The sequence below is a fragment of the Microcebus murinus genome, chromosome 20 (assembly GCF_040939455.1).
Source record: "Microcebus murinus isolate Inina chromosome 20, M.murinus_Inina_mat1.0, whole genome shotgun sequence".
Taxonomy (NCBI): Eukaryota; Metazoa; Chordata; class Mammalia; order Primates; family Cheirogaleidae; genus Microcebus; species Microcebus murinus.
Window position 1 is genome coordinate 1340230 of NC_134123.1, and position 27529 is coordinate 1367758.

The 27529-nt window shown below is 63.2% G+C and overlaps 7 non-coding genes across 7 annotated transcripts; all 7 read right to left on the bottom strand.

Moving 5' to 3' along the window:
* Positions 1–3776: 3776 nt before the first annotated feature.
* LOC142862975 (5S ribosomal RNA) lies at positions 3777–3895 on the bottom strand. The gene has a single exon (XR_012913867.1). It is a non-coding gene; the product is annotated as a 5S ribosomal RNA (ribosomal RNA).
* A 3773-nt stretch (positions 3896–7668) lies between these two features.
* LOC142862986 (5S ribosomal RNA) lies at positions 7669–7787 on the bottom strand. The gene has a single exon (XR_012913877.1). It is a non-coding gene; the product is annotated as a 5S ribosomal RNA (ribosomal RNA).
* Positions 7788–11561: 3774 nt separating this feature from the next.
* Positions 11562–11680, bottom strand: LOC142862679 (5S ribosomal RNA). The gene has a single exon (XR_012913776.1). It is a non-coding gene; the product is annotated as a 5S ribosomal RNA (ribosomal RNA).
* A 3784-nt stretch (positions 11681–15464) lies between these two features.
* On the bottom strand, positions 15465–15583 carry LOC142862680 (5S ribosomal RNA). The gene has a single exon (XR_012913777.1). It is a non-coding gene; the product is annotated as a 5S ribosomal RNA (ribosomal RNA).
* A 3772-nt stretch (positions 15584–19355) lies between these two features.
* On the bottom strand, positions 19356–19474 carry LOC142862997 (5S ribosomal RNA). The gene has a single exon (XR_012913887.1). It is a non-coding gene; the product is annotated as a 5S ribosomal RNA (ribosomal RNA).
* Positions 19475–23246: 3772 nt separating this feature from the next.
* On the bottom strand, positions 23247–23365 carry LOC142862681 (5S ribosomal RNA). The gene has a single exon (XR_012913778.1). It is a non-coding gene; the product is annotated as a 5S ribosomal RNA (ribosomal RNA).
* Positions 23366–27137: 3772 nt separating this feature from the next.
* Positions 27138–27256, bottom strand: LOC142862682 (5S ribosomal RNA). The gene has a single exon (XR_012913779.1). It is a non-coding gene; the product is annotated as a 5S ribosomal RNA (ribosomal RNA).
* Positions 27257–27529: the final 273 nt, after the last annotated feature.

The window sequence follows — 27529 nt, forward strand, 5'->3', positions numbered from 1 at the left end:
GGCGGCGGAGGGCGCCCCTGCCCCGCTCGAGAAGCCGAGCCTCTCTGGGCTTCCCCGCCGCCGCCTCCCGCCCCAGGCCCCGCGCCGGGCCGGGCCGGGCCGGTTGAGTTCGCCGGCCGGGTCCCGCTGGCTCCCAGGGACGGGGGTGATGGGCGGGGCGGGGCGGGGCGGGGCGGGGTGGGGGGCTGTCTCTCTATACACACACACACACACTCACACTCACTCACACTCACACAAGATGCGCCTCCACGGCTGGACTCGCCAAGGTGGAGCCCTCCCAGCCCCCCTCGTCTCCTCGCCCGGCCTCCTTCACCTACCCGCTGCCCACCCCCAGCGCGTCGCTGCCGCTGACTGCGCACGCGCGGGACGCTCGCCCTTTGACCCCAGCCAGGGGCCGCCCTCCCCCACAACCCCTTTCAGCTGCGCCCCCCCCCTCGCCCTGTGGGTGGGCTGCCGCCTATTCCCCCGAGCCAGGGCTGGGGCACAGCCAGTGTATGGGGCGTCTCTCTCTGGGGATGTGTCCCATGGGTGGGGTGGGGTGGCGTGGTCTGGGGGGCGCTGAAGAAATCAGTCCCCTCCATCTCCTACCTCTGGAAAACGCCCAAGCCCGTGGAGAACTGCTGGCACCGCTTCGTGGGGGCCGGGACCCTCCTCCGTGTCCTCCTGTGGCCCAGTCCAACGGGCCTGGGCCTGGCCGGGGCTGCATTGGACCCCGACCACCCTGGCGTGTGGACTCGCTAAAAATCGGCCATTAGATATTGGATTCCAGCTTCCTGGAGGTCATTTCACTAATGAGTGCACCGGAAAGAGTTTCCTAATCCATCTGTGAGGGTGGCAACTGAAAGAGAATTTTAAAGCTGACAGAATAGGCGAGGGAAGGCATAGGAGATTTCCACACCCAGCAAGGAAGACTTTCCCGAAATGGAAGAAAGAAACGAGCAAACAGAGACACCGGTAGCCCGCCCGGAAAAGAGTCTGCCCCTGAGAGAAAGCACCCTGACCAGGTTCACCCGTGGGTGGGTGGCGAGCTAGCGGCATTCAGAAGAGCGAGGCCCGCAGTCTGTGCGGAAGACACCTGCGCTCGGGTGTGTGTGGCGGCGCGATTCACAAGCAGCTCTAGATGTTAAACCAAGGAGAAGCCAGGGAGTTCCCAACGCCCCAGGTGTCCTCAGCCCACGACTGGCTGCTGTGGGAATGCGAAGCCCGGCTCCTTGTCTCAGAGCGGGGTTCCCAGGAGGATCAGGCTGAAGCTGGGACTTGGCCTCAAAGTGTCCCCTCGCATGGCCACCCCCTTCCCCTTCCTGCTCCTCTACTCCTGGTGCCCCTCCATCCAGGGGCCAGACCTTAAAGAGTCACCGCAAGAGAATCCTGGTCCCAAAGGAGCCTTCTGGGGGACCGGTGCTGAGAGAGGTTGTGGGCATGGCCCGCTGGGGCTCTGCCCGACCCAGGGCTGAGAGATGCCACCTCCCAGCTCTGGGTCCCTGCAGGAAGTGTTGGCAAGCACAGGGCCGGTCCTCCAAAGGCCCAGGTGCAGGGAGCCCAGGCCAAGCAGCCTGTGGAAGAAGCCACTTGCCGTGCCACCCCGGGAACAGGACTGCAGGCCCCGGCCCTTCCCACCTCCTCCTCCTCCTCCTCCGCCCCGCACCCCCCCCCCGACATGGCACAGGGCTCAGAGACACCTCAGACTCTTGCTACCCAAAGTGCAAAGGGCATCAGTTGCTCCTCCAAACCCCCCGCCCAGCAGACCGCGTTGTCCAGCCAGCCCCCGGGCCTCCCTGGGGTGCCCAGCACAAAAGTGCAGACACCCACCGGACCCTCAGTCTCAGTTTTCGGAGGTTTTTGCCACTCTAAGGACCCGCAGGCCAGCTGGGCCTTCGGGCAGGACAGAGAGCCCCGGAATCCGACGTGGAGAGCTGCGTGTACGTCCCCATCAGGAGGCGGTCCCCACCTCCGCGGCTCTCCCCTTGCGGGGAGCGGCAGCCCAGCCGGCAGCCGCAGGGCCTCAGGGAAGACACCAGGCTGGGCCCCCGCGGCACAGCGGGGGCACGTCGTCCCCCGCACTCACGCGACTTAGGGACGGCTGCTGGAGACTGCTGCGGCCACCCTGCTGCCGGGTTTCTGGAGGGCTTCCTGGAAGCAGCGTCCACACCAAGCCCTTGGAAGGCCCAGGCGACGGAGGAGCCGGTCAGGCAGGGGCCGAGGACGGTGAGAGGCCGGGCGGGAAGGAGCGTGTCAGGCAGGGGCAGAGGACGGTGACCGGCCGGGCGGGGAGGAGCCGGTCAGGCGGGGGCACAGGACAGTGACGGGCCTGGCCGGGGAGGAGTGCGTCAGGCAGGGGCAGAGGAGACGGGCTGGGTAAGGGTTAGGGTTACAGTTAGGGCACAATTCACAATCCCAAAGACGTGGAAGCGACCCGAGTGCCCATCCATCCAGGAGTGCATCAATAAAATGTGGCGCGTGGACACCACGGAGTGCCATTCGGCTGTGAGGAGCAGCGGTGAGAGGGCGCCTCTCGTGTTCTCCTGGCCAGAGCTGGAACCCGTTCCAGGAAGCCAAGTATCCCAAGAATGGACACACGAGCACCACGTGAGCGCGCTCACCAGCAAATTGGTACGAACGGATGGACGCCTAAGTGGACAGAGAGGAATCACCTTCATCGGGTGGGTGTCGGGCGGGTGGGGGGAGGGGAGGGGCATACACATCCATTAGGCATGGGGTGGGTGCGCACCGACTGGGGGATGGGCGCACTTGAAGCTCTGACCCGAGGGGGGAGGCTTGGAGAGGGCAAGGCACCCGACCTTAACATTGGTACCCCCACAATACGCTGGAACAACATGAGAGGTATATGAATAAGAACACAGGGGGGGCCGGGCGCGGTGGCTCACGCCTGTAATCCTAGCTCTCTGGGAGGCCGAGGCGGGCGGATTGCTCCAGGTCAGGAGTTCGAAACCAGCCTGAGCAAGAGCGAGACCCCGTCTCTACTAAAAATAGAAAGAAATTAATTGGCCAACTAATATATATAGAAAAACACAGCCGGGCGTGGTGGTGCATGTCTGTAGTCCCAACTACTCGGGAGGCTGAGGCAGCAGGATTGCTTGAGCCCGGAGATTGAGGTTGCTGTGAGCTAGGCTGACGCCATGGCACTCACTCTAGCCTGGGCAGCAAAACGAGACTCTGTCTCAAAAAAAAAAAAAAAAAAGGAACACAGGGGGGAGGGCGGCACGGGCAACACATGTCACCTGAATACTTGTACTCCCATCATCTGCTTGAAAAGAGAGAGAAAAGAAAATGCAATCCTAGAGGTAAGAGACACTTTTTAAAAATAATGAATCCGAAGAGAAAAGTAAAAGGAGGCCTGTGGAGCAGGTCTGGGTGTGACTCCGAATCCCCCAACATCAGGTGCCACCACCAAAGATTCCTGCGTGTAGCCCATAGAACCCCAAAAGCAACGGGACGAGTTCTGGTCACATACTCCCTCAAAATGACATCCTGGCCTTCTTCTGGAACTCCCTCCCCTCTCAGACTCTCAAGGTTTCCTCCAGCGTGTCGGTTCCCACAGAGCAGACCTTTGGTCTGAGACCTGACAGTCCAGATGCCACGCATGCTGCCGCGTGGCGGCGGTGTCGCGGCTTGGGACAAGAGGAGGCCCCACGGTGCGGGCTGGGGCGCCAGGCACCGCGGCGGGCGCTGAGGGTGGGGGTGACCCCCACCCCGGGCCGCCGCCGCGCTCCCAGAAAGGGGACAGAACAAGAGGCCAAAAAAAAAAAAAAAGAAGCAGCCTGTGGCACCGGGTATTCCCAGGCGGTCTCCCATCCAAGTACTAACCAGGCCCGACCCTGCTTAGCTTCCGAGACCAGACGAGATCGGGGGCGTTCAGGGTGGTGTGGCCCTAGACGGCGGCGGAGGGCGCCCCTGCCCCGCTCGAGAAGCCGAGCCTCTCTGGGCTTCCCCGCCGCCGCCTCCCGCCCCAGGCCCCGCGCCGGGCCGGGCCGGGCCGGTTGAGTTCGCCGGCGGGTCCCGCTGGCTCCCAGGGACGGGGGTGATGGGCGGGGCGGGGCGGGGCGGGGCGGGGTGGGGGGCTGTCTCTCTATACACACACACACACACTCACACTCACTCACACTCACACAAGATGCGCCTCCACGGCTGGACTCGCCAAGGTGGAGCCCTCCCAGCCCCCCTCGTCTCCTCGCCCGGCCTCCTTCACCTACCCGCTGCCCACCCCCAGCGCGTCGCTGCCGCTGACTGCGCACGCGCGGGACGCTCGCCCTTTGACCCCAGCCAGGGGCCGCCCTCCCCCACAACCCCTTTCAGCTGCGCCCCCCCCCTCGCCCTGTGGGTGGGCTGCCGCCTATTCCCCCGGGCCAGGGCTGGGGCACAGCCAGTGTATGGGGCGTCTCTCTCTGGGGATGTGTCCCATGGGTGGGGTGGGGTGGCGTGGTCTGGGGGGCGCTGAAGAAATCAGTCCCCTCCATCTCCTACCTCTGGAAAACGCCCAAGCCCGTGGAGAACTGCCGGCACCGCTTCGTGGGGGCCGGGACCCTCCTCCGTGTCCTCCTGTGGCCCAGTCCAACGGGCCTGGGCCTGGCCGGGGCTGCATTGGACCCCGACCACCCTGGCGTGTGGACTCGCTAAAAATCGGCCATTAGATATTGGATTCCAGCTTCCTGGAGGTCATTTCACTAATGAGTGCACCGGAAAGAGTTTCCTAATCCATCTGTGAGGGTGGCCACTGAAAGAGAATTTTAAAGCTGACAGAATAGGCGAGGGAAGGCATAGGAGATTTCCACACCCAGCAAGGAAGACTTTCCCGAAATGGAAGAAAGAAACGAGCAAACAGAGACACCGGTAGCCCGCCCGGAAAAGAGTCTGCCCCTGAGAGAAAGCACCCTGACCAGGTTCACCCGTGGGTGGGTGGCGAGCTAGCGGCATTCAGAAGAGCGAGGCCCGCAGTCTGTGCGGAAGACACCTGCGCTCGGGTGTGTGTGGCGGCGCGATTCACAAGCAGCTCTAGATGTTAAACCAAGGAGAAGCCAGGGAGTTCCCAACGCCCCAGGTGTCCTCAGCCCACGACTGGCTGCTGTGGGAATGCGAAGCCCGGCTCCTTGTCTCAGAGCGGGGTTCCCAGGAGGATCAGGCTGAAGCTGGGACTTGGCCTCAAAGTGTCCCCTCGCATGGCCACCCCCTTCCCCTTCCTGCTCCTCTACTCCTGGTGCCCCTCCATCCAGGGGCCAGACCTTAAAGAGTCACCGCAAGAGAATCCTGGTCCCAAAGGAGCCTTCTGGGGGACCGGTGCTGAGAGAGGTTGTGGGCATGGCCCGCTGGGGCTCTGCCCGACCCAGGGCTGAGAGATGCCACCTCCCAGCTCTGGGTCCCTGCAGGAAGTGTTGGCAAGCACAGGGCCGGTCCTCCAAAGGCCCAGGTGCAGGGAGCCCAGGCCAAGCAGCCTGTGGAAGAAGCCACTTGCCGTGCCACCCCGGGAACAGGACTGCAGGCCCCGGCCCTTCCCACCTCCTCCTCCTCCTCCTCCGCCCCGCACCCCCCCCCCCGACATGGCACAGGGCTCAGAGACACCTCAGACTCTTGCTACCCAAAGTGCAAAGGGCATCAGTTGCTCCTCCAAACCCCCCGCCCAGCAGACCGCGTTGTCCAGCCAGCCCCCGGGCCTCCCTGGGGTGCCCAGCACAAAAGTGCAGACACCCACCGGACCCTCAGTCTCAGTTTTCGGAGGTTTTTGCCACTCTAAGGACCCGCAGGCCAGCTGGGCCTTCGGGCAGGACAGAGAGCCCCGGAATCCGACGTGGAGAGCTGCGTGTACGTCCCCATCAGGAGGCGGTCCCCACCTCCGCGGCTCTCCCCTTGCGGGGAGCGGCAGCCCAGCCGGCAGCCGCAGGGCCTCAGGGAAGACACCAGGCTGGGCCCCCGCGGCACAGCGGGGGCACGTCCCCCGCACTCACGCGACTTAGGGACGGCTGCTGGAGACTGCTGCGGCCACCCTGCTGCCGGGTTTCTGGAGGGCTTCCTGGAAGCAGCGTCCACACCAAGCCCTTGGAAGGCCCAGGCGACGGAGGAGCCGGTCAGGCAGGGGCCGAGGACGGTGAGAGGCCGGGCGGGAAGGAGCGTGTCAGGCAGGGGCAGAGGACGGTGACCGGCCGGGCGGGGAGGAGCCGGTCAGGCGGGGGCCCAGGACAGTGACGGGCCTGGCCGGGGAGGAGTGCGTCAGGCAGGGGCAGAGGAGACGGGCTGGGTAAGGGTTAGGGTTACAGTTAGGGCACAATTCACAATCCCAAAGACGTGGAAGCGACCCGAGTGCCCATCCATCCAGGAGTGCATCAATAAAATGTGGCGCGTGGACACCACGGAGTGCCATTCGGCTGTGAGGAGCAGCGGTGAGAGGGCGCCTCTCGTGTTCTCCTGGCCAGAGCTGGAACCCGTTCCAGGAAGCCAAGTATCCCAAGAATGGACACACGAGCACCACGTGAGCGCGCTCACCAGCAAATTGGTACGAACGGATGGACGCCTAAGTGGACAGAGAGGAATCACCTTCATCGGGTGGGTGTCGGGCGGGTGGGGGGAGGGGAGGGGCATACACATCCATTAGGCATGGGGTGGGTGCGCACCGACTGGGGGATGGGCGCACTTGAAGCTCTGACCCGAGGGGGGAGGCTTGGAGAGGGCAAGGCACCCGACCTTAACATTGGTACCCCCACAATACGCTGGAACAACATGAGAGGTATATGAATAAGAACACAGGGGGGGCCGGGCGCGGTGGCTCACGCCTGTAATCCTAGCTCTCTGGGAGGCCGAGGCGGGCGGATTGCTCCAGGTCAGGAGTTCGAAACCAGCCTGAGCAAGAGCGAGACCCCGTCTCTACTAAAAATAGAAAGAAATTAATTGGCCAACTAATATATATAGAAAAACACAGCCGGGCGTGGTGGTGCATGTCTGTAGTCCCAACTACTCGGGAGGCTGAGGCAGCAGGATTGCTTGAGCCCGGAGATTGAGGTTGCTGTGAGCTAGGCTGACGCCATGGCACTCACTCTAGCCTGGGCAGCAAAACGAGACTCTGTCTCAAAAAAAAAAAAAAAAAAGGAACACAGGGGGGAGGGCGGCACGGGCAACACATGTCACCTGAATACTTGTACTCCCATCATCTGCTTGAAAAGAGAGAGAAAAGAAAATGCAATCCTAGAGGTAAGAGACACTTTTTAAAAATAATGAATCCGAAGAGAAAAGTAAAAGGAGGCCTGTGGAGCAGGTCTGGGTGTGACTCCGAATCCCCCAACATCAGGTGCCACCACCAAAGATTCCTGCGTGTAGCCCATAGAACCCCAAAAGCAACGGGACGAGTTCTGGTCACATACTCCCTCAAAATGACATCCTGGCCTTCTTCTGGAACTCCCTCCCCTCTCAGACTCTCAAGGTTTCCTCCAGCGTGTCGGTTCCCACAGAGCAGACCTTTGGTCTGAGACCTGACAGTCCAGATGCCACGCATGCTGCCGCGTGGCGGCGGTGTCGCGGCTTGGGACAAGAGGAGGCCCCACGGTGCGGGCTGGGGCGCCAGGCACCGCGGCGGGCGCTGAGGGTGGGGGTGACCCCCACCCCGGGCCGCCGCCGCGCTCCCAGAAAGGGGACAGAACAAGAGGCCAAAAAAAAAAAAAAAGAAGCAGCCTGTGGCACCGGGTATTCCCAGGCGGTCTCCCATCCAAGTACTAACCAGGCCCGACCCTGCTTAGCTTCCGAGACCAGACGAGATCGGGGGCGTTCAGGGTGGTGTGGCCCTAGACGGCGGCGGAGGGCGCCCCTGCCCCGCTCGAGAAGCCGAGCCTCTCTGGGCTTCCCCGCCGCCGCCTCCCGCCCCAGGCCCCGCGCCGGGCCGGGCCGGGCCGGTTGAGTTCGCCGGCGGGTCCCGCTGGCTCCCAGGGACGGGGGTGATGGGCGGGGCGGGGCGGGGCGGGGCGGGGTGGGGGGCTGTCTCTCTATACACACACACACACACTCACACTCACTCACACTCACACAAGATGCGCCTCCACGGCTGGACTCGCCAAGGTGGAGCCCTCCCAGCCCCCCTCGTCTCCTCGCCCGGCCTCCTTCACCTACCCGCTGCCCACCCCCAGCGCGTCGCTGCCGCTGACTGCGCACGCGCGGGACGCTCGCCCTTTGACCCCAGCCAGGGGCCGCCCTCCCCCACAACCCCTTTCAGCTGCGCCCCCCCCCTCGCCCTGTGGGTGGGCTGCCGCCTATTCCCCCGGGCCAGGGCTGGGGCACAGCCAGTGTATGGGGCGTCTCTCTCTGGGGATGTGTCCCATGGGTGGGGTGGGGTGGCGTGGTCTGGGGGGCGCTGAAGAAATCAGTCCCCTCCATCTCCTACCTCTGGAAAACGCCCAAGCCCGTGGAGAACTGCCGGCACCGCTTCGTGGGGGCCGGGACCCTCCTCCGTGTCCTCCTGTGGCCCAGTCCAACGGGCCTGGGCCTGGCCGGGGCTGCATTGGACCCCGACCACCCTGGCGTGTGGACTCGCTAAAAATCGGCCATTAGATATTGGATTCCAGCTTCCTGGAGGTCATTTCACTAATGAGTGCACCGGAAAGAGTTTCCTAATCCATCTGTGAGGGTGGCCACTGAAAGAGAATTTTAAAGCTGACAGAATAGGCGAGGGAAGGCATAGGAGATTTCCACACCCAGCAAGGAAGACTTTCCCGAAATGGAAGAAAGAAACGAGCAAACAGAGACACCGGTAGCCCGCCCGGAAAAGAGTCTGCCCCTGAGAGAAAGCACCCTGACCAGGTTCACCCGTGGGTGGGTGGCGAGCTAGCGGCATTCAGAAGAGCGAGGCCCGCAGTCTGTGCGGAAGACACCTGCGCTCGGGTGTGTGTGGCGGCGCGATTCACAAGCAGCTCTAGATGTTAAACCAAGGAGAAGCCAGGGAGTTCCCAACGCCCCAGGTGTCCTCAGCCCACGACTGGCTGCTGTGGGAATGCGAAGCCCGGCTCCTTGTCTCAGAGCGGGGTTCCCAGGAGGATCAGGCTGAAGCTGGGACTTGGCCTCAAAGTGTCCCCTCGCATGGCCACCCCCTTCCCCTTCCTGCTCCTCTACTCCTGGTGCCCCTCCATCCAGGGGCCAGACCTTAAAGAGTCACCGCAAGAGAATCCTGGTCCCAAAGGAGCCTTCTGGGGGACCGGTGCTGAGAGAGGTTGTGGGCATGGCCCGCTGGGGCTCTGCCCGACCCAGGGCTGAGAGATGCCACCTCCCAGCTCTGGGTCCCTGCAGGAAGTGTTGGCAAGCACAGGGCCGGTCCTCCAAAGGCCCAGGTGCAGGGAGCCCAGGCCAAGCAGCCTGTGGAAGAAGCCACTTGCCGTGCCACCCCGGGAACAGGACTGCAGGCCCCGGCCCTTCCCACCTCCTCCTCCTCCTCCTCCGCCCCGCACCCCCCCCCGACATGGCACAGGGCTCAGAGACACCTCAGACTCTTGCTACCCAAAGTGCAAAGGGCATCAGTTGCTCCTCCAAACCCCCCGCCCAGCAGACCGCGTTGTCCAGCCAGCCCCCGGGCCTCCCTGGGGTGCCCAGCACAAAAGTGCAGACACCCACCGGACCCTCAGTCTCAGTTTTCGGAGGTTTTTGCCACTCTAAGGACCCGCAGGCCAGCTGGGCCTTCGGGCAGGACAGAGAGCCCCGGAATCCGACGTGGAGAGCTGCGTGTACGTCCCCATCAGGAGGCGGTCCCCACCTCCGCGGCTCTCCCCTTGCGGGGAGCGGCAGCCCAGCCGGCAGCCGCAGGGCCTCAGGGAAGACACCAGGCTGGGCCCCCGCGGCACAGCGGGGGCACGTCCCCCGCACTCACGCGACTTAGGGACGGCTGCTGGAGACTGCTGCGGCCACCCTGCTGCCGGGTTTCTGGAGGGCTTCCTGGAAGCAGCGTCCACACCAAGCCCTTGGAAGGCCCAGGCGACGGAGGAGCCGGTCAGGCAGGGGCCGAGGACGGTGAGAGGCCGGGCGGGCGGGAAGGAGCATGTCAGGCAGGGGCAGAGGACGGTGACCGGCCGGGCGGGGAGGAGCCGGTCAGGCGGGGTCCCAGGACAGTGACGGGCCTGGCCGGGGAGGAGTGCGTCAGGCAGGGGCAGAGGAGACGGGCTGGGTAAGGGTTAGGGTTACAGTTAGGGCACAATTCACAATCCCAAAGACGTGGAAGCGACCCGAGTGCCCATCCATCCAGGAGTGCATCAATAAAATGTGGCGCGTGGACACCATGGAGTGCCATTCGGCTGTGAGGAGCAGCGGTGAGAGGGCGCCTCTCGTGTTCTCCTGGCCAGAGCTGGAACCCGTTCCAGGAAGCCAAGTATCCCAAGAATGGACACACGAGCACCACGTGCGCGCGCTCACCAGCAAATTGGTACGAACGGATGGACGCCTAAGTGGACAGAGAGGAATCACCTTCATCGGGTGGGTGTCGGGCGGGTGGGGGGAGGGGAGGGGCATACACATCCATTAGGCATGGGGTGGGTGCGCACCGACTGGGGGATGGGCGCACTTGAAGCTCTGACCCGAGGGGGGAGGCTTGGAGAGGGCAAGGCACCCGACCTTAACATTGGTACCCCCACAATACGCTGGAACAACATGAGAGGTATATGAATAAGAACACAGGGGGGGCCGGGCGCGGTGGCTCACGCCTGTAATCCTAGCTCTCTGGGAGGCCGAGGCGGGCGGATTGCTCCAGGTCAGGAGTTCGAAACCAGCCTGAGCAAGAGCGAGACCCCGTCTCTACTAAAAATAGAAAGAAATTAATTGGCCAACTAATATATATAGAAAAACACAGCCGGGCGTGGTGGTGCATGTCTGTAGTCCCAACTACTCGGGAGGCTGAGGCAGCAGGATTGCTTGAGCCCGGAGATTGAGGTTGCTGTGAGCTAGGCTGACGCCATGGCACTCACTCTAGCCTGGGCAGCAAAACGAGACTCTGTCTCAAAAAAAAAAAAAAAAAGGAACACAGGGGGGAGGGCGGCACGGGCAACACATGTCACCTGAATACTTGTACTCCCATCATCTGCTTGAAAAGAGAGAGAAAAGAAAATGCAATCCTAGAGGTAAGAGACACTTTTTAAAAATAATGAATCCGAAGAGAAAAGTAAAAGGAGGCCTGTGGAGCAGGTCTGGGTGTGACTCCGGATCCCCCAACATCAGGTGCCACCACCAAAGATTCCTGCGTGTAGCCCATAGAACCCCAAAAGCAACGGGACGAGTTCTGGTCACATACTCCCTCAAAATGACATCCTGGCCTTCTTCTGGAACTCCCTCCCCTCTCAGACTCTCAAGGTTTCCTCCAGCGTGTCGGTTCCCACAGAGCAGACCTTTGGTCTGAGACCTGACAGTCCAGATGCCACGCATGCTGCCGCGTGGCGGCGGTGTCGCGGCTTGGGACAAGAGGAGGCCCCACGGTGCGGGCTGGGGCGCCAGGCACCGCGGCGGGCGCTGAGGGTGGGGGTGACCCCCACCCCGGGCCGCCGCCGCGCTCCCAGAAAGGGGACAGAACAAGAGGCCAAAAAAAAAAAAAAAGAAGCAGCCTGTGGCACCCGGTATTCCCAGGCGGTCTCCCATCCAAGTACTAACCAGGCCCGACCCTGCTTAGCTTCCGAGACCAGACGAGATCGGGGGCGTTCAGGGTGGTGTGGCCCTAGACGGCGGCGGAGGGCGCCCCTGCCCCGCTCGAGAAGCCGAGCCTCTCTGGGAGCCGAGCCTCTCTGGGCTTCCCCGCCGCCGCCTCCCGCCCCAGGCCCCGCGCCGGGCCGGGCCGGGCCGGTTGAGTTCGCCGGCGGGTCCCGCTGGCTCCCAGGGACGGGGGTGATGGGCGGGGCGGGGCGGGGCGGGGTGGGGGGCTGTCTCTCTATACACACACACACACACTCACACTCACTCACACTCACACAAGATGCGCCTCCACGGCTGGACTCGCCAAGGTGGAGCCCTCCCAGCCCCCCTCGTCTCCTCGCCCGGCCTCCTTCACCTACCCGCTGCCCACCCCCAGCGCGTCGCTGCCGCTGACTGCGCACGCGCGGGACGCTCGCCCTTTGACCCCAGCCAGGGGCCGCCCTCCCCCACAACCCCTTTCAGCTGCGCCCCCCCCCTCGCCCTGTGGGTGGGCTGCCGCCTATTCCCCCGGGCCAGGGCTGGGGCACAGCCAGTGTATGGGGCGTCTCTCTCTGGGGATGTGTCCCATGGGTGGGGTGGGGTGGCGTGGTCTGGGGGGCGCTGAAGAAATCAGTCCCCTCCATCTCCTACCTCTGGAAAACGCCCAAGCCCGTGGAGAACTGCCGGCACCGCTTCGTGGGGGCCGGGACCCTCCTCCGTGTCCTCCTGTGGCCCAGTCCAACGGGCCTGGGCCTGGCCGGGGCTGCATTGGACCCCGACCACCCTGGCGTGTGGACTCGCTAAAAATCGGCCATTAGATATTGGATTCCAGCTTCCTGGAGGTCATTTCACTAATGAGTGCACCGGAAAGAGTTTCCTAATCCATCTGTGAGGGTGGCAACTGAAAGAGAATTTTAAAGCTGACAGAATAGGCGAGGGAAGGCATAGGAGATTTCCACACCCAGCAAGGAAGACTTTCCCGAAATGGAAGAAAGAAACGAGCAAACAGAGACACCGGTAGCCCGCCCGGAAAAGAGTCTGCCCCTGAGAGAAAGCACCCTGACCAGGTTCACCCGTGGGTGGGTGGCGAGCTAGCGGCATTCAGAAGAGCGAGGCCCGCAGTCTGTGCGGAAGACACCTGCGCTCGGGTGTGTGTGGCGGCGCGATTCACAAGCAGCTCTAGATGTTAAACCAAGGAGAAGCCAGGGAGTTCCCAACGCCCCAGGTGTCCTCAGCCCACGACTGGCTGCTGTGGGAATGCGAAGCCCGGCTCCTTGTCTCAGAGCGGGGTTCCCAGGAGGATCAGGCTGAAGCTGGGACTTGGCCTCAAAGTGTCCCCTCGCATGGCCACCCCCTTCCCCTTCCTGCTCCTCTACTCCTGGTGCCCCTCCATCCAGGGGCCAGACCTTAAAGAGTCACCGCAAGAGAATCCTGGTCCCAAAGGAGCCTTCTGGGGGACCGGTGCTGAGAGAGGTTGTGGGCATGGCCCGCTGGGGCTCTGCCCGACCCAGGGCTGAGAGATGCCACCTCCCAGCTCTGGGTCCCTGCAGGAAGTGTTGGCAAGCACAGGGCCGGTCCTCCAAAGGCCCAGGTGCAGGGAGCCCAGGCCAAGCAGCCTGTGGAAGAAGCCACTTGCCGTGCCACCCCGGGAACAGGACTGCAGGCCCCGGCCCTTCCCACCTCCTCCTCCTCCTCCTCCGCCCCGCACCCCCCCCCCGACATGGCACAGGGCTCAGAGACACCTCAGACTCTTGCTACCCAAAGTGCAAAGGGCATCAGTTGCTCCTCCAAACCCCCCGCCCAGCAGACCGCGTTGTCCAGCCAGCCCCCGGGCCTCCCTGGGGTGCCCAGCACAAAAGTGCAGACACCCACCGGACCCTCAGTCTCAGTTTTCGGAGGTTTTTGCCACTCTAAGGACCCGCAGGCCAGCTGGGCCTTCGGGCAGGACAGAGAGCCCCGGAATCCGACGTGGAGAGCTGCGTGTACGTCCCCATCAGGAGGCGGTCCCCACCTCCGCGGCTCTCCCCTTGCGGGGAGCGGCAGCCCAGCCGGCAGCCGCAGGGCCTCAGGGAAGACACCAGGCTGGGCCCCCGCGGCACAGCGGGGGCACGTCCCCCGCACTCACGCGACTTAGGGACGGCTGCTGGAGACTGCTGCGGCCACCCTGCTGCCGGGTTTCTGGAGGGCTTCCTGGAAGCAGCGTCCACACCAAGCCCTTGGAAGGCCCAGGCGACGGAGGAGCCGGTCAGGCAGGGGCCGAGGACGGTGAGAGGCCGGGCGGGAAGGAGCGTGTCAGGCAGGGGCAGAGGACGGTGACCGGCCGGGCGGGGAGGAGCCGGTCAGGCGGGGGCCCAGGACAGTGACGGGCCTGGCCGGGGAGGAGTGCGTCAGGCAGGGGCAGAGGAGACGGGCTGGGTAAGGGTTAGGGTTACAGTTAGGGCACAATTCACAATCCCAAAGACGTGGAAGCGACCCGAGTGCCCATCCATCCAGGAGTGCATCAATAAAATGTGGCGCGTGGACACCACGGAGTGCCATTCGGCTGTGAGGAGCAGCGGTGAGAGGGCGCCTCTCGTGTTCTCCTGGCCAGAGCTGGAACCCGTTCCAGGAAGCCAAGTATCCCAAGAATGGACACACGAGCACCACGTGAGCGCGCTCACCAGCAAATTGGTACGAACGGATGGACGCCTAAGTGGACAGAGAGGAATCACCTTCATCGGGTGGGTGTCGGGCGGGTGGGGGGAGGGGAGGGGCATACACATCCATTAGGCATGGGGTGGGTGCGCACCGACTGGGGGATGGGCGCACTTGAAGCTCTGACCCGAGGGGGGAGGCTTGGAGAGGGCAAGGCACCCGACCTTAACATTGGTACCCCCACAATACGCTGGAACAACATGAGAGGTATATGAATAAGAACACAGGGGGGGCCGGGCGCGGTGGCTCACGCCTGTAATCCTAGCTCTCTGGGAGGCCGAGGCGGGCGGATTGCTCCAGGTCAGGAGTTCGAAACCAGCCTGAGCAAGAGCGAGACCCCGTCTCTACTAAAAATAGAAAGAAATTAATTGGCCAACTAATATATATAGAAAAACACAGCCGGGCGTGGTGGTGCATGTCTGTAGTCCCAACTACTCGGGAGGCTGAGGCAGCAGGATTGCTTGAGCCCGGAGATTGAGGTTGCTGTGAGCTAGGCTGACGCCATGGCACTCACTCTAGCCTGGGCAGCAAAACGAGACTCTGTCTCAAAAAAAAAAAAAAAAAAGGAACACAGGGGGGAGGGCGGCACGGGCAACACATGTCACCTGAATACTTGTACTCCCATCATCTGCTTGAAAAGAGAGAGAAAAGAAAATGCAATCCTAGAGGTAAGAGACACTTTTTAAAAATAATGAATCCGAAGAGAAAAGTAAAAGGAGGCCTGTGGAGCAGGTCTGGGTGTGACTCCGGATCCCCCAACATCAGGTGCCACCACCAAAGATTCCTGCGTGTAGCCCATAGAACCCCAAAAGCAACGGGACGAGTTCTGGTCACATACTCCCTCAAAATGACATCCTGGCCTTCTTCTGGAACTCCCTCCCCTCTCAGACTCTCAAGGTTTCCTCCAGCGTGTCGGTTCCCACAGAGCAGACCTTTGGTCTGAGACCTGACAGTCCAGATGCCACGCATGCTGCCGCGTGGCGGCGGTGTCGCGGCTTGGGACAAGAGGAGGCCCCACGGTGCGGGCTGGGGCGCCAGGCACCGCGGCGGGCGCTGAGGGTGGGGGTGACCCCCACCCCGGGCCGCCGCCGCGCTCCCAGAAAGGGGACAGAACAAGAGGCCAAAAAAAAAAAAAAAGAAGCAGCCTGTGGCACCCGGTATTCCCAGGCGGTCTCCCATCCAAGTACTAACCAGGCCCGACCCTGCTTAGCTTCCGAGACCAGACGAGATCGGGGGCGTTCAGGGTGGTGTGGCCCTAGACGGCGGCGGAGGGCGCCCCTGCCCCGCTCGAGAAGCCGAGCCTCTCTGGGCTTCCCCGCCGCCGCCTCCCGCCCCAGGCCCCGCGCCGGGCCGGGCCGGGCCGGTTGAGTTCGCCGGCCGGGTCCCGCTGGCTCCCAGGGACGGGGGTGATGGGCGGGGCGGGGCGGGGCGGGGCGGGGTGGGGGGCTGTCTCTCTATACACACACACACACACTCACACTCACTCACACTCACACAAGATGCGCCTCCACGGCTGGACTCGCCAAGGTGGAGCCCTCCCAGCCCCCCTCGTCTCCTCGCCCGGCCTCCTTCACCTACCCGCTGCCCACCCCCAGCGCGTCGCTGCCGCTGACTGCGCACGCGCGGGACGCTCGCCCTTTGACCCCAGCCAGGGGCCGCCCTCCCCCACAACCCCTTTCAGCTGCGCCCCCCCCCTCGCCCTGTGGGTGGGCTGCCGCCTATTCCCCCGAGCCAGGGCTGGGGCACAGCCAGTGTATGGGGCGTCTCTCTCTGGGGATGTGTCCCATGGGTGGGGTGGGGTGGCGTGGTCTGGGGGGCGCTGAAGAAATCAGTCCCCTCCATCTCCTACCTCTGGAAAACGCCCAAGCCCGTGGAGAACTGCCGGCACCGCTTCGTGGGGGCCGGGACCCTCCTCCGTGTCCTCCTGTGGCCCAGTCCAACGGGCCTGGGCCTGGCCGGGGCTGCATTGGACCCCGACCACCCTGGCGTGTGGACTCGCTAAAAATCGGCCATTAGATATTGGATTCCAGCTTCCTGGAGGTCATTTCACTAATGAGTGCACCGGAAAGAGTTTCCTAATCCATCTGTGAGGGTGGCAACTGAAAGAGAATTTTAAAGCTGACAGAATAGGCGAGGGAAGGCATAGGAGATTTCCACACCCAGCAAGGAAGACTTTCCCGAAATGGAAGAAAGAAACGAGCAAACAGAGACACCGGTAGCCCGCCCGGAAAAGAGTCTGCCCCTGAGAGAAAGCACCCTGACCAGGTTCACCCGTGGGTGGGTGGCGAGCTAGCGGCATTCAGAAGAGCGAGGCCCGCAGTCTGTGCGGAAGACACCTGCGCTCGGGTGTGTGTGGCGGCGCGATTCACAAGCAGCTCTAGATGTTAAACCAAGGAGAAGCCAGGGAGTTCCCAACGCCCCAGGTGTCCTCAGCCCACGACTGGCTGCTGTGGGAATGCGAAGCCCGGCTCCTTGTCTCAGAGCGGGGTTCCCAGGAGGATCAGGCTGAAGCTGGGACTTGGCCTCAAAGTGTCCCCTCGCATGGCCACCCCCTTCCCCTTCCTGCTCCTCTACTCCTGGTGCCCCTCCATCCAGGGGCCAGACCTTAAAGAGTCACCGCAAGAGAATCCTGGTCCCAAAGGAGCCTTCTGGGGGACCGGTGCTGAGAGAGGTTGTGGGCATGGCCCGCTGGGGCTCTGCCCGACCCAGGGCTGAGAGATGCCACCTCCCAGCTCTGGGTCCCTGCAGGAAGTGTTGGCAAGCACAGGGCCGGTCCTCCAAAGGCCCAGGTGCAGGGAGCCCAGGCCAAGCAGCCTGTGGAAGAAGCCACTTGCCGTGCCACCCCGGGAACAGGACTGCAGGCCCCGGCCCTTCCCACCTCCTCCTCCTCCTCCTCCGCCCCGCACCCCCCCCCCGACATGGCACAGGGCTCAGAGACACCTCAGACTCTTGCTACCCAAAGTGCAAAGGGCATCAGTTGCTCCTCCAAACCCCCCGCCCAGCAGACCGCGTTGTCCAGCCAGCCCCCGGGCCTCCCTGGGGTGCCCAGCACAAAAGTGCAGACACCCACCGGACCCTCAGTCTCAGTTTTCGGAGGTTTTTGCCACTCTAAGGACCCGCAGGCCAGCTGGGCCTTCGGGCAGGACAGAGAGCCCCGGAATCCGACGTGGAGAGCTGCGTGTACGTCCCCATCAGGAGGCGGTCCCCACCTCCGCGGCTCTCCCCTTGCGGGGAGCGGCAGCCCAGCCGGCAGCCGCAGGGCCTCAGGGAAGACACCAGGCTGGGCCCCCGCGGCACAGCGGGGGCACGTCCCCCGCACTCACGCGACTTAGGGACGGCTGCTGGAGACTGCTGCGGCCACCCTGCTGCCGGGTTTCTGGAGGGCTTCCTGGAAGCAGCGTCCACACCAAGCCCTTGGAAGGCCCAGGCGACGGAGGAGCCGGTCAGGCAGGGGCCGAGGACGGTGAGAGGCCGGGCGGGAAGGAGCGTGTCAGGCAGGGGCAGAGGACGGTGACCGGCCGGGCGGGGAGGAGCCGGTCAGGCGGGGGCCCAGGACAGTGACGGGCCTGGCCGGGGAGGAGTGCGTCAGGCAGGGGCAGAGGAGACGGGCTGGGTAAGGGTTAGGGTTACAGTTAGGGCACAATTCACAATCCCAAAGACGTGGAAGCGACCCGAGTGCCCATCCATCCAGGAGTGCATCAATAAAATGTGGCGCGTGGACACCACGGAGTGCCATTCGGCTGTGAGGAGCAGCGGTGAGAGGGCGCCTCTCGTGTTCTCCTGGCCAGAGCTGGAACCCGTTCCAGGAAGCCAAGTATCCCAAGAATGGACACACGAGCACCACGTGAGCGCGCTCACCAGCAAATTGGTACGAACGGATGGACGCCTAAGTGGACAGAGAGGAATCACCTTCATCGGGTGGGTGTCGGGCGGGTGGGGGGAGGGGAGGGGCATACACATCCATTAGGCATGGGGTGGGTGCGCACCGACTGGGGGATGGGCGCACTTGAAGCTCTGACCCGAGGGGGGAGGCTTGGAGAGGGCAAGGCACCCGACCTTAACATTGGTACCCCCACAATACGCTGGAACAACATGAGAGGTATATGAATAAGAACACAGGGGGGGCCGGGCGCGGTGGCTCACGCCTGTAATCCTAGCTCTCTGGGAGGCCGAGGCGGGCGGATTGCTCCAGGTCAGGAGTTCGAAACCAGCCTGAGCAAGAGCGAGACCCCGTCTCTACTAAAAATAGAAAGAAATTAATTGGCCAACTAATATATATAGAAAAACACAGCCGGGCGTGGTGGTGCATGTCTGTAGTCCCAACTACTCGGGAGGCTGAGGCAGCAGGATTGCTTGAGCCCGGAGATTGAGGTTGCTGTGAGCTAGGCTGACGCCATGGCACTCACTCTAGCCTGGGCAGCAAAACGAGACTCTGTCTCAAAAAAAAAAAAAAAAAGGAACACAGGGGGGAGGGCGGCACGGGCAACACATGTCACCTGAATACTTGTACTCCCATCATCTGCTTGAAAAGAGAGAGAAAAGAAAATGCAATCCTAGAGGTAAGAGACACTTTTTAAAAATAATGAATCCGAAGAGAAAAGTAAAAGGAGGCCTGTGGAGCAGGTCTGGGTGTGACTCCGGATCCCCCAACATCAGGTGCCACCACCAAAGATTCCTGCGTGTAGCCCATAGAACCCCAAAAGCAACGGGACGAGTTCTGGTCACATACTCCCTCAAAATGACATCCTGGCCTTCTTCTGGAACTCCCTCCCCTCTCAGACTCTCAAGGTTTCCTCCAGCGTGTCGGTTCCCACAGAGCAGACCTTTGGTCTGAGACCTGACAGTCCAGATGCCACGCATGCTGCCGCGTGGCGGCGGTGTCGCGGCTTGGGACAAGAGGAGGCCCCACGGTGCGGGCTGGGGCGCCAGGCACCGCGGCGGGCGCTGAGGGTGGGGGTGACCCCCACCCCGGGCCGCCGCCGCGCTCCCAGAAAGGGGACAGAACAAGAGGCCAAAAAAAAAAAAAAAGAAGCAGCCTGTGGCACCGGGTATTCCCAGGCGGTCTCCCATCCAAGTACTAACCAGGCCCGACCCTGCTTAGCTTCCGAGACCAGACGAGATCGGGGGCGTTCAGGGTGGTGTGGCCCTAGACGGCGGCGGAGGGCGCCCCTGCCCCGCTCGAGAAGCCGAGCCTCTCTGGGCTTCCCCGCCGCCGCCTCCCGCCCCAGGCCCCGCGCCGGGCCGGGCCGGGCCGGTTGAGTTCGCCGGCGGGTCCCGCTGGCTCCCAGGGACGGGGGTGATGGGCGGGGCGGGGCGGGGCGGGGCGGGGTGGGGGGCTGTCTCTCTATACACACACACACACACTCACACTCACTCACACTCACACAAGATGCGCCTCCACGGCTGGACTCGCCAAGGTGGAGCCCTCCCAGCCCCCCTCGTCTCCTCGCCCGGCCTCCTTCACCTACCCGCTGCCCACCCCCAGCGCGTCGCTGCCGCTGACTGCGCACGCGCGGGACGCTCGCCCTTTGACCCCAGCCAGGGGCCGCCCTCCCCCACAACCCCTTTCAGCTGCGCCCCCCCCCTCGCCCTGTGGGTGGGCTGCCGCCTATTCCCCCGGGCCAGGGCTGGGGCACAGCCAGTGTATGGGGCGTCTCTCTCTGGGGATGTGTCCCATGGGTGGGGTGGGGTGGCGTGGTCTGGGGGGCGCTGAAGAAATCAGTCCCCTCCATCTCCTACCTCTGGAAAACGCCCAAGCCCGTGGAGAACTGCCGGCACCGCTTCGTGGGGGCCGGGACCCTCCTCCGTGTCCTCCTGTGGCCCAGTCCAACGGGCCTGGGCCTGGCCGGGGCTGCATTGGACCCCGACCACCCTGGCGTGTGGACTCGCTAAAAATCGGCCATTAGATATTGGATTCCAGCTTCCTGGAGGTCATTTCACTAATGAGTGCACCGGAAAGAGTTTCCTAATCCATCTGTGAGGGTGGCAACTGAAAGAGAATTTTAAAGCTGACAGAATAGGCGAGGGAAGGCATAGGAGATTTCCACACCCAGCAAGGAAGACTTTCCCGAAATGGAAGAAAGAAACGAGCAAACAGAGACACCGGTAGCCCGCCCGGAAAAGAGTCTGCCCCTGAGAGAAAGCACCCTGACCAGGTTCACCCGTGGGTGGGTGGCGAGCTAGCGGCATTCAGAAGAGCGAGGCCCGCAGTCTGTGCGGAAGACACCTGCGCTCGGGTGTGTGTGGCGGCGCGATTCACAAGCAGCTCTAGATGTTAAACCAAGGAGAAGCCAGGGAGTTCCCAACGCCCCAGGTGTCCTCAGCCCACGACTGGCTGCTGTGGGAATGCGAAGCCCGGCTCCTTGTCTCAGAGCGGGGTTCCCAGGAGGATCAGGCTGAAGCTGGGACTTGGCCTCAAAGTGTCCCCTCGCATGGCCACCCCCTTCCCCTTCCTGCTCCTCTACTCCTGGTGCCCCTCCATCCAGGGGCCAGACCTTAAAGAGTCACCGCAAGAGAATCCTGGTCCCAAAGGAGCCTTCTGGGGGACCGGTGCTGAGAGAGGTTGTGGGCATGGCCCGCTGGGGCTCTGCCCGACCCAGGGCTGAGAGATGCCACCTCCCAGCTCTGGGTCCCTGCAGGAAGTGTTGGCAAGCACAGGGCCGGTCCTCCAAAGGCCCAGGTGCAGGGAGCCCAGGCCAAGCAGCCTGTGGAAGAAGCCACTTGCCGTGCCACCCCGGGAACAGGACTGCAGGCCCCGGCCCTTCCCACCTCCTCCTCCTCCTCCTCCGCCCCGCACCCCCCCCCCGACATGGCACAGGGCTCAGAGACACCTCAGACTCTTGCTACCCAAAGTGCAAAGGGCATCAGTTGCTCCTCCAAACCCCCCGCCCAGCAGACCGCGTTGTCCAGCCAGCCCCCGGGCCTCCCTGGGGTGCCCAGCACAAAAGTGCAGACACCCACCGGACCCTCAGTCTCAGTTTTCGGAGGTTTTTGCCACTCTAAGGACCCGCAGGCCAGCTGGGCCTTCGGGCAGGACAGAGAGCCCCGGAATCCGACGTGGAGAGCTGCGTGTACGTCCCCATCAGGAGGCGGTCCCCACCTCCGCGGCTCTCCCCTTGCGGGGAGCGGCAGCCCAGCCGGCAGCCGCAGGGCCTCAGGGAAGACACCAGGCTGGGCCCCCGCGGCACAGCGGGGGCACGTCCCCCGCACTCACGCGACTTAGGGATGGCTGCTGGAGACTGCTGCGGCCACCCTGCTGCCGGGTTTCTGGAGGGCTTCCTGGAAGCAGCGTCCACACCAAGCCCTTGGAAGGCCCAGGCGACGGAGGAGCCGGTCAGGCAGGGGCCGAGGACGGTGAGAGGCCGGGCGGGAAGGAGCGTGTCAGGCAGGGGCAGAGGACGGTGACCGGCCGGGCGGGGAGGAGCCGGTCAGGCGGGGGCCCAGGACAGTGACGGGCCTGGCCGGGGAGGAGTGCGTCAGGCAGGGGCAGAGGAGACGGGCTGGGTAAGGGTTAGGGTTACAGTTAGGGCACAATTCACAATCCCAAAGACGTGGAAGCGACCCGAGTGCCCATCCATCCAGGAGTGCATCAATAAAATGTGGCGCGTGGACACCACGGAGTGCCATTCGGCTGTGAGGAGCAGCGGTGAGAGGGCGCCTCTCGTGTTCTCCTGGCCAGAGCTGGAACCCGTTCCAGGAAGCCAAGTATCCCAAGAATGGACACACGAGCACCACGTGAGCGCGCTCACCAGCAAATTGGTACGAACGGATGGACGCCTAAGTGGACAGAGAGGAATCACCTTCATCGGGTGGGTGTCGGGCGGGTGGGGGGAGGGGAGGGGCATACACATCCATTAGGCATGGGGTGGGTGCGCACCGACTGGGGGATGGGCGCACTTGAAGCTCTGACCCGAGGGGGGAGGCTTGGAGAGGGCAAGGCACCCGACCTTAACATTGGTACCCCCACAATACGCTGGAACAACATGAGAGGTATATGAATAAGAACACAGGGGGGGCCGGGCGCGGTGGCTCACGCCTGTAATCCTAGCTCTCTGGGAGGCCGAGGCGGGCGGATTGCTCCAGGTCAGGAGTTCGAAACCAGCCTGAGCAAGAGCGAGACCCCGTCTCTACTAAAAATAGAAAGAAATTAATTGGCCAACTAATATATATAGAAAAACACAGCCGGGCGTGGTGGTGCATGTCTGTAGTCCCAACTACTCGGGAGGCTGAGGCAGCAGGATTGCTTGAGCCCGGAGATTGAGGTTGCTGTGAGCTAGGCTGACGCCATGGCACTCACTCTAGCCTGGGCAGCAAAACGAGACTCTGTCTCAAAAAAAAAAAAAAAAAAGGAACACAGGGGGGAGGGCGGCACGGGCAACACATGTCACCTGAATACTTGTACTCCCATCATCTGCTTGAAAAGAGAGAGAAAAGAAAATGCAATCCTAGAGGTAAGAGACACTTTTTAAAAATAATGAATCCGAAGAGAAAAGTAAAAGGAGGCCTGTGGAGCAGGTCTGGGTGTGACTCCGGATCCCCCAACATCAGGTGCCACCACCAAAGATTCCTGCGTGTAGCCCATAGAACCCCAAAAGCAACGGGACGAGTTCTGGTCACATACTCCCTCAAAATGACATCCTGGCCTTCTTCTGGAACTCCCTCCCCTCTCAGACTCTCAAGGTTTCCTCCAGCGTGTCGGTTCCCACAGAGCAGACCTTTGGTCTGAGACCTGACAGTCCAGATGCCACGCATGCTGCCGCGTGGCGGCGGTGTCGCGGCTTGGGACAAGAGGAGGCCCCACGGTGCGGGCTGGGGCGCCAGGCACCGCGGCGGGCGCTGAGGGTGGGGGTGACCCCCACCCCGGGCCGCCGCCGCGCTCCCAGAAAGGGGACAGAACAAGAGGCCAAAAAAAAAAAAAAAGAAGCAGCCTGTGGCACCCGGTATTCCCAGGCGGTCTCCCATCCAAGTACTAACCAGGCCCGACCCTGCTTAGCTTCCGAGACCAGACGAGATCGGGGGCGTTCAGGGTGGTGTGGCCCTAGACGGCGGCGGAGGGCGCCCCTGCCCCGCTCGAGAAGCCGAGCCTCTCTGGGCTTCCCCGCCGCCGCCTCCCGCCCCAGGCCCCGCGCCGGGCCGGGCCGGGCCGGTTGAGTTCGCCGGCCGGGTCCCGCTGGCTCCCAGGGACGGGGGTGATGGGCGGGGCGGGGCGGGGCGGGGCGGGGTGGGGGGCTGTCTCTCTATACACACACACACACACTCACACTCACTCACACTCACACAAGATGCGCCTCCACGGCTGGACTCGCCAAGGTGGAGCCCTCCCAGCCCCCCTCGTCTCCTCGCCCGGCCTCCTTCACCTACCCGCTGCCCACCCCCAGCGCGTCGCTGCCGCTGACTGCGCACGCGCGGGACGCTCGCCCTTTGACCCCAGCCAGGGGCCGCCCTCCCCCACAACCCCTTTCAGCTGCGCCCCCCCCCTCGCCCTGTGGGTGGGCTGCCGCCTATTCCCCCGAGCCAGGGCTGGGGCACAGCCAGTGTATGGGGCGTCTCTCTCTGGGGATGTGTCCCATGGGTGGGGTGGGGTGGCGTGGTCTGGGGGGCGCTGAAGAAATCAGTCCCCTCCATCTCCTACCTCTGGAAAACGCCCAAGCCCGTGGAGAACTGCCGGCACCGCTTCGTGGGGGCCGGGACCCTCCTCCGTGTCCTCCTGTGGCCCAGTCCAACGGGCCTGGGCCTGGCCGGGGCTGCATTGGACCCCGACCACCCTGGCGTGTGGACTCGCTAAAAATCGGCCATTAGATATTGGATTCCAGCTTCCTGGAGGTCATTTCACTAATGAGTGCACCGGAAAGAGTTTCCTAATCCATCTGTGAGGGTGGCAACTGAAAGAGAATTTTAAAGCTGACAGAATAGGCGAGGGAAGGCATAGGAGATTTCCACACCCAGCAAGGAAGACTTTCCCGAAATGGAAGAAAGAAACGAGCAAACAGAGACACCGGTAGCCCGCCCGGAAAAGAGTCTGCCCCTGAGAGAAAGCACCCTGACCAGGTTCACCCGTGGGTGGGTGGCGAGCTAGCGGCATTCAGAAGAGCGAGGCCCGCAGTCTGTGCGGAAGACACCTGCGCTCGGGTGTGTGTGGCGGCGCGATTCACAAGCAGCTCTAGATGTTAAACCAAGGAGAAGCCAGGGAGTTCCCAACGCCCCAGGTGTCCTCAGCCCACGACTGGCTGCTGTGGGAATGCGAAGCCCGGCTCCTTGTCTCAGAGCGGGGTTCCCAGGAGGATCAGGCTGAAGCTGGGACTTGGCCTCAAAGTGTCCCCTCGCATGGCCACCCCCTTCCCCTTCCTGCTCCTCTACTCCTGGTGCCCCTCCATCCAGGGGCCAGACCTTAAAGAGTCACCGCAAGAAAATCCTGGTCCCAAAGGAGCCTTCTGGGGGACCGGTGCTGAGAGAGGTTGTGGGCATGGCCCGCTGGGGCTCTGCCCGACCCAGGGCTGAGAGATGCCACCTCCCAGCTCTGGGTCCCTGCAGGAAGTGTTGGCAAGCACAGGGCCGGTCCTCCAAAGGCCCAGGTGCAGGGAGCCCAGGCCAAGCAGCCTGTGGAAGAAGCCACTTGCCGTGCCACCCCGGGAACAGGACTGCAGGCCCCGGCCCTTCCCACCTCCTCCTCCTCCTCCTCCGCCCCGCACCCCCCCCCGACATGGCACAGGGCTCAGAGACACCTCAGACTCTTGCTACCCAAAGTGCAAAGGGCATCAGTTGCTCCTCCAAACCCCCCGCCCAGCAGACCGCGTTGTCCAGCCAGCCCCCGGGCCTCCCTGGGGTGCCCAGCACAAAAGTGCAGACACCCACCGGACCCTCAGTCTCAGTTTTCGGAGGTTTTTGCCACTCTAAGGACCCGCAGGCCAGCTGGGCCTTCGGGCAGGACAGAGAGCCCCGGAATCCGACGTGGAGAGCTGCGTGTACGTCCCCATCAGGAGGCGGTCCCCACCTCCGCGGCTCTCCCCTTGCGGGGAGCGGCAGCCCAGCCGGCAGCCGCAGGGCCTCAGGGAAGACACCAGGCTGGGCCCCCGCGGCACAGCGGGGGCACGTCCCCCGCACTCACGCGACTTAGGGATGGCTGCTGGAGACTGCTGCGGCCACCCTGCTGCCGGGTTTCTGGAGGGCTTCCTGGAAGCAGCGTCCACACCAAGCCCTTGGAAGGCCCAGGCGACGGAGGAGCCGGTCAGGCAGGGGCCGAGGACGGTGAGAGGCCGGGCGGGAAGGAGCGTGTCAGGCAGGGGCAGAGGACGGTGACCGGCCGGGCGGGGAGGAGCCGGTCAGGCGGGGGCCCAGGACAGTGACGGGCCTGGCCGGGGAGGAGTGCGTCAGGCAGGGGCAGAGGAGACGGGCTGGGTAAGGGTTAGGGTTACAGTTAGGGCACAATTCACAATCCCAAAGACGTGGAAGCGACCCGAGTGCCCATCCATCCAGGAGTGCATCAATAAAATGTGGCGCGTGGACACCACGGAGTGCCATTCGGCTGTGAGGAGCAGCGGTGAGAGGGCGCCTCTCGTGTTCTCCTGGCCAGAGCTGGAACCCGTTCCAGGAAGCCAAGTATCCCAAGAATGGACACACGAGCACCACGTGAGCGCGCTCACCAGCAAATTGGTACGAACGGATGGACGCCTAAGTGGACAGAGAGGAATCACCTTCATCGGGTGGGTGTCGGGCGGGTGGGGGGAGGGGAGGGGCATACACATCCATTAGGCATGGGGTGGGTGCGCACCGACTGGGGGATGGGCGCACTTGAAGCTCTGACCCGAGGGGGGAGGCTTGGAGAGGGCAAGGCACCCGACCTTAACATTGGTACCCCCACAATACGCTGGAACAACATGAGAGGTATATGAATAAGAACACAGGGGGGGCCGGGCGCGGTGGCTCACGCCTGTAATCCTAGCTCTCTGGGAGGCCGAGGCGGGCGGATTGCTCCAGGTCAGGAGTTCGAAACCAGCCTGAGCAAGAGCGAGACCCCGTCTCTACTAAAAATAGAAAGAAATTAATTGGCCAACTAATATATATAGAAAAACACAGCCGGGCGTGGTGGTGCATGTCTGTAGTCCCAACTACTCGGGAGGCTGAGGCAGCAGGATTGCTTGAGCCCGGAGATTGAGGTTGCTGTGAGCTAGGCTGACGCCATGGCACTCACTCTAGCCTGGGCAGCAAAACGAGACTCTGTCTCAAAAAAAAAAAAAAAAAAGGAACACAGGGGGGAGGGCGGCACGGGCAACACATGTCACCTGAATACTTGTACTCCCATCATCTGCTTGAAAAGAGAGAGAAAAGAAAATGCAATCCTAGAGGTAAGAGACACTTTTTAAAAATAATGAATCCGAAGAGAAAAGTAAAAGGAGGCCTGTGGAGCAGGTCTGGGTGTGACTCCGGATCCCCCAACATCAGGTGCCACCACCAAAGATTCCTGCGTGTAGCCCATAGAACCCCAAAAGCAACGGGACGAGTTCTGGTCACATACTCCCTCAAAATGACATCCTGGCCTTCTTCTGGAACTCCCTCCCCTCTCAGACTCTCAAGGTTTCCTCCAGCGTGTCGGTTCCCACAGAGCAGACCTTTGGTCTGAGACCTGACAGTCCAGATGCCACGCATGCTGCCGCGTGGCGGCGGTGTCGCGGCTTGGGACAAGAGGAGGCCCCACGGTGCGGGCTGGGGCGCCAGGCACCGCGGCGGGCGCTGAGGGTGGGGGTGACCCCCACCCCGGGCCGCCGCCGCGCTCCCAGAAAGGGGACAGAACAAGAGGCCAAAAAAAAAAAAAAAGAAGCAGCCTGTGGCACCCGGTATTCCCAGGCGGTCTCCCATCCAAGTACTAACCAGGCCCGACCCTGCTTAGCTTCCGAGACCAGACGAGATCGGGGGCGTTCAGGGTGGTGTGGCCCTAGACGGCGGCGGAGGGCGCCCCTGCCCCGCTCGAGAAGCCGAGCCTCTCTGGGCTTCCCCGCCGCCGCCTCCCGCCCCAGGCCCCGCGCCGGGCCGGGCCGGGCCGGTTGAGTTCGCCGGCCGGGTCCCGCTGGCTCCCAGGGACGGGGGTGATGGGCGGGGCGGGGCGGGGCGGGGCGGGGTGGGGGGCTGTCTCTCTATACACACACACACACACTCACACTCACTCACACTCACACAAGATGCGCCTCCACGGCTGGACTCGCCAAGGTGGAGC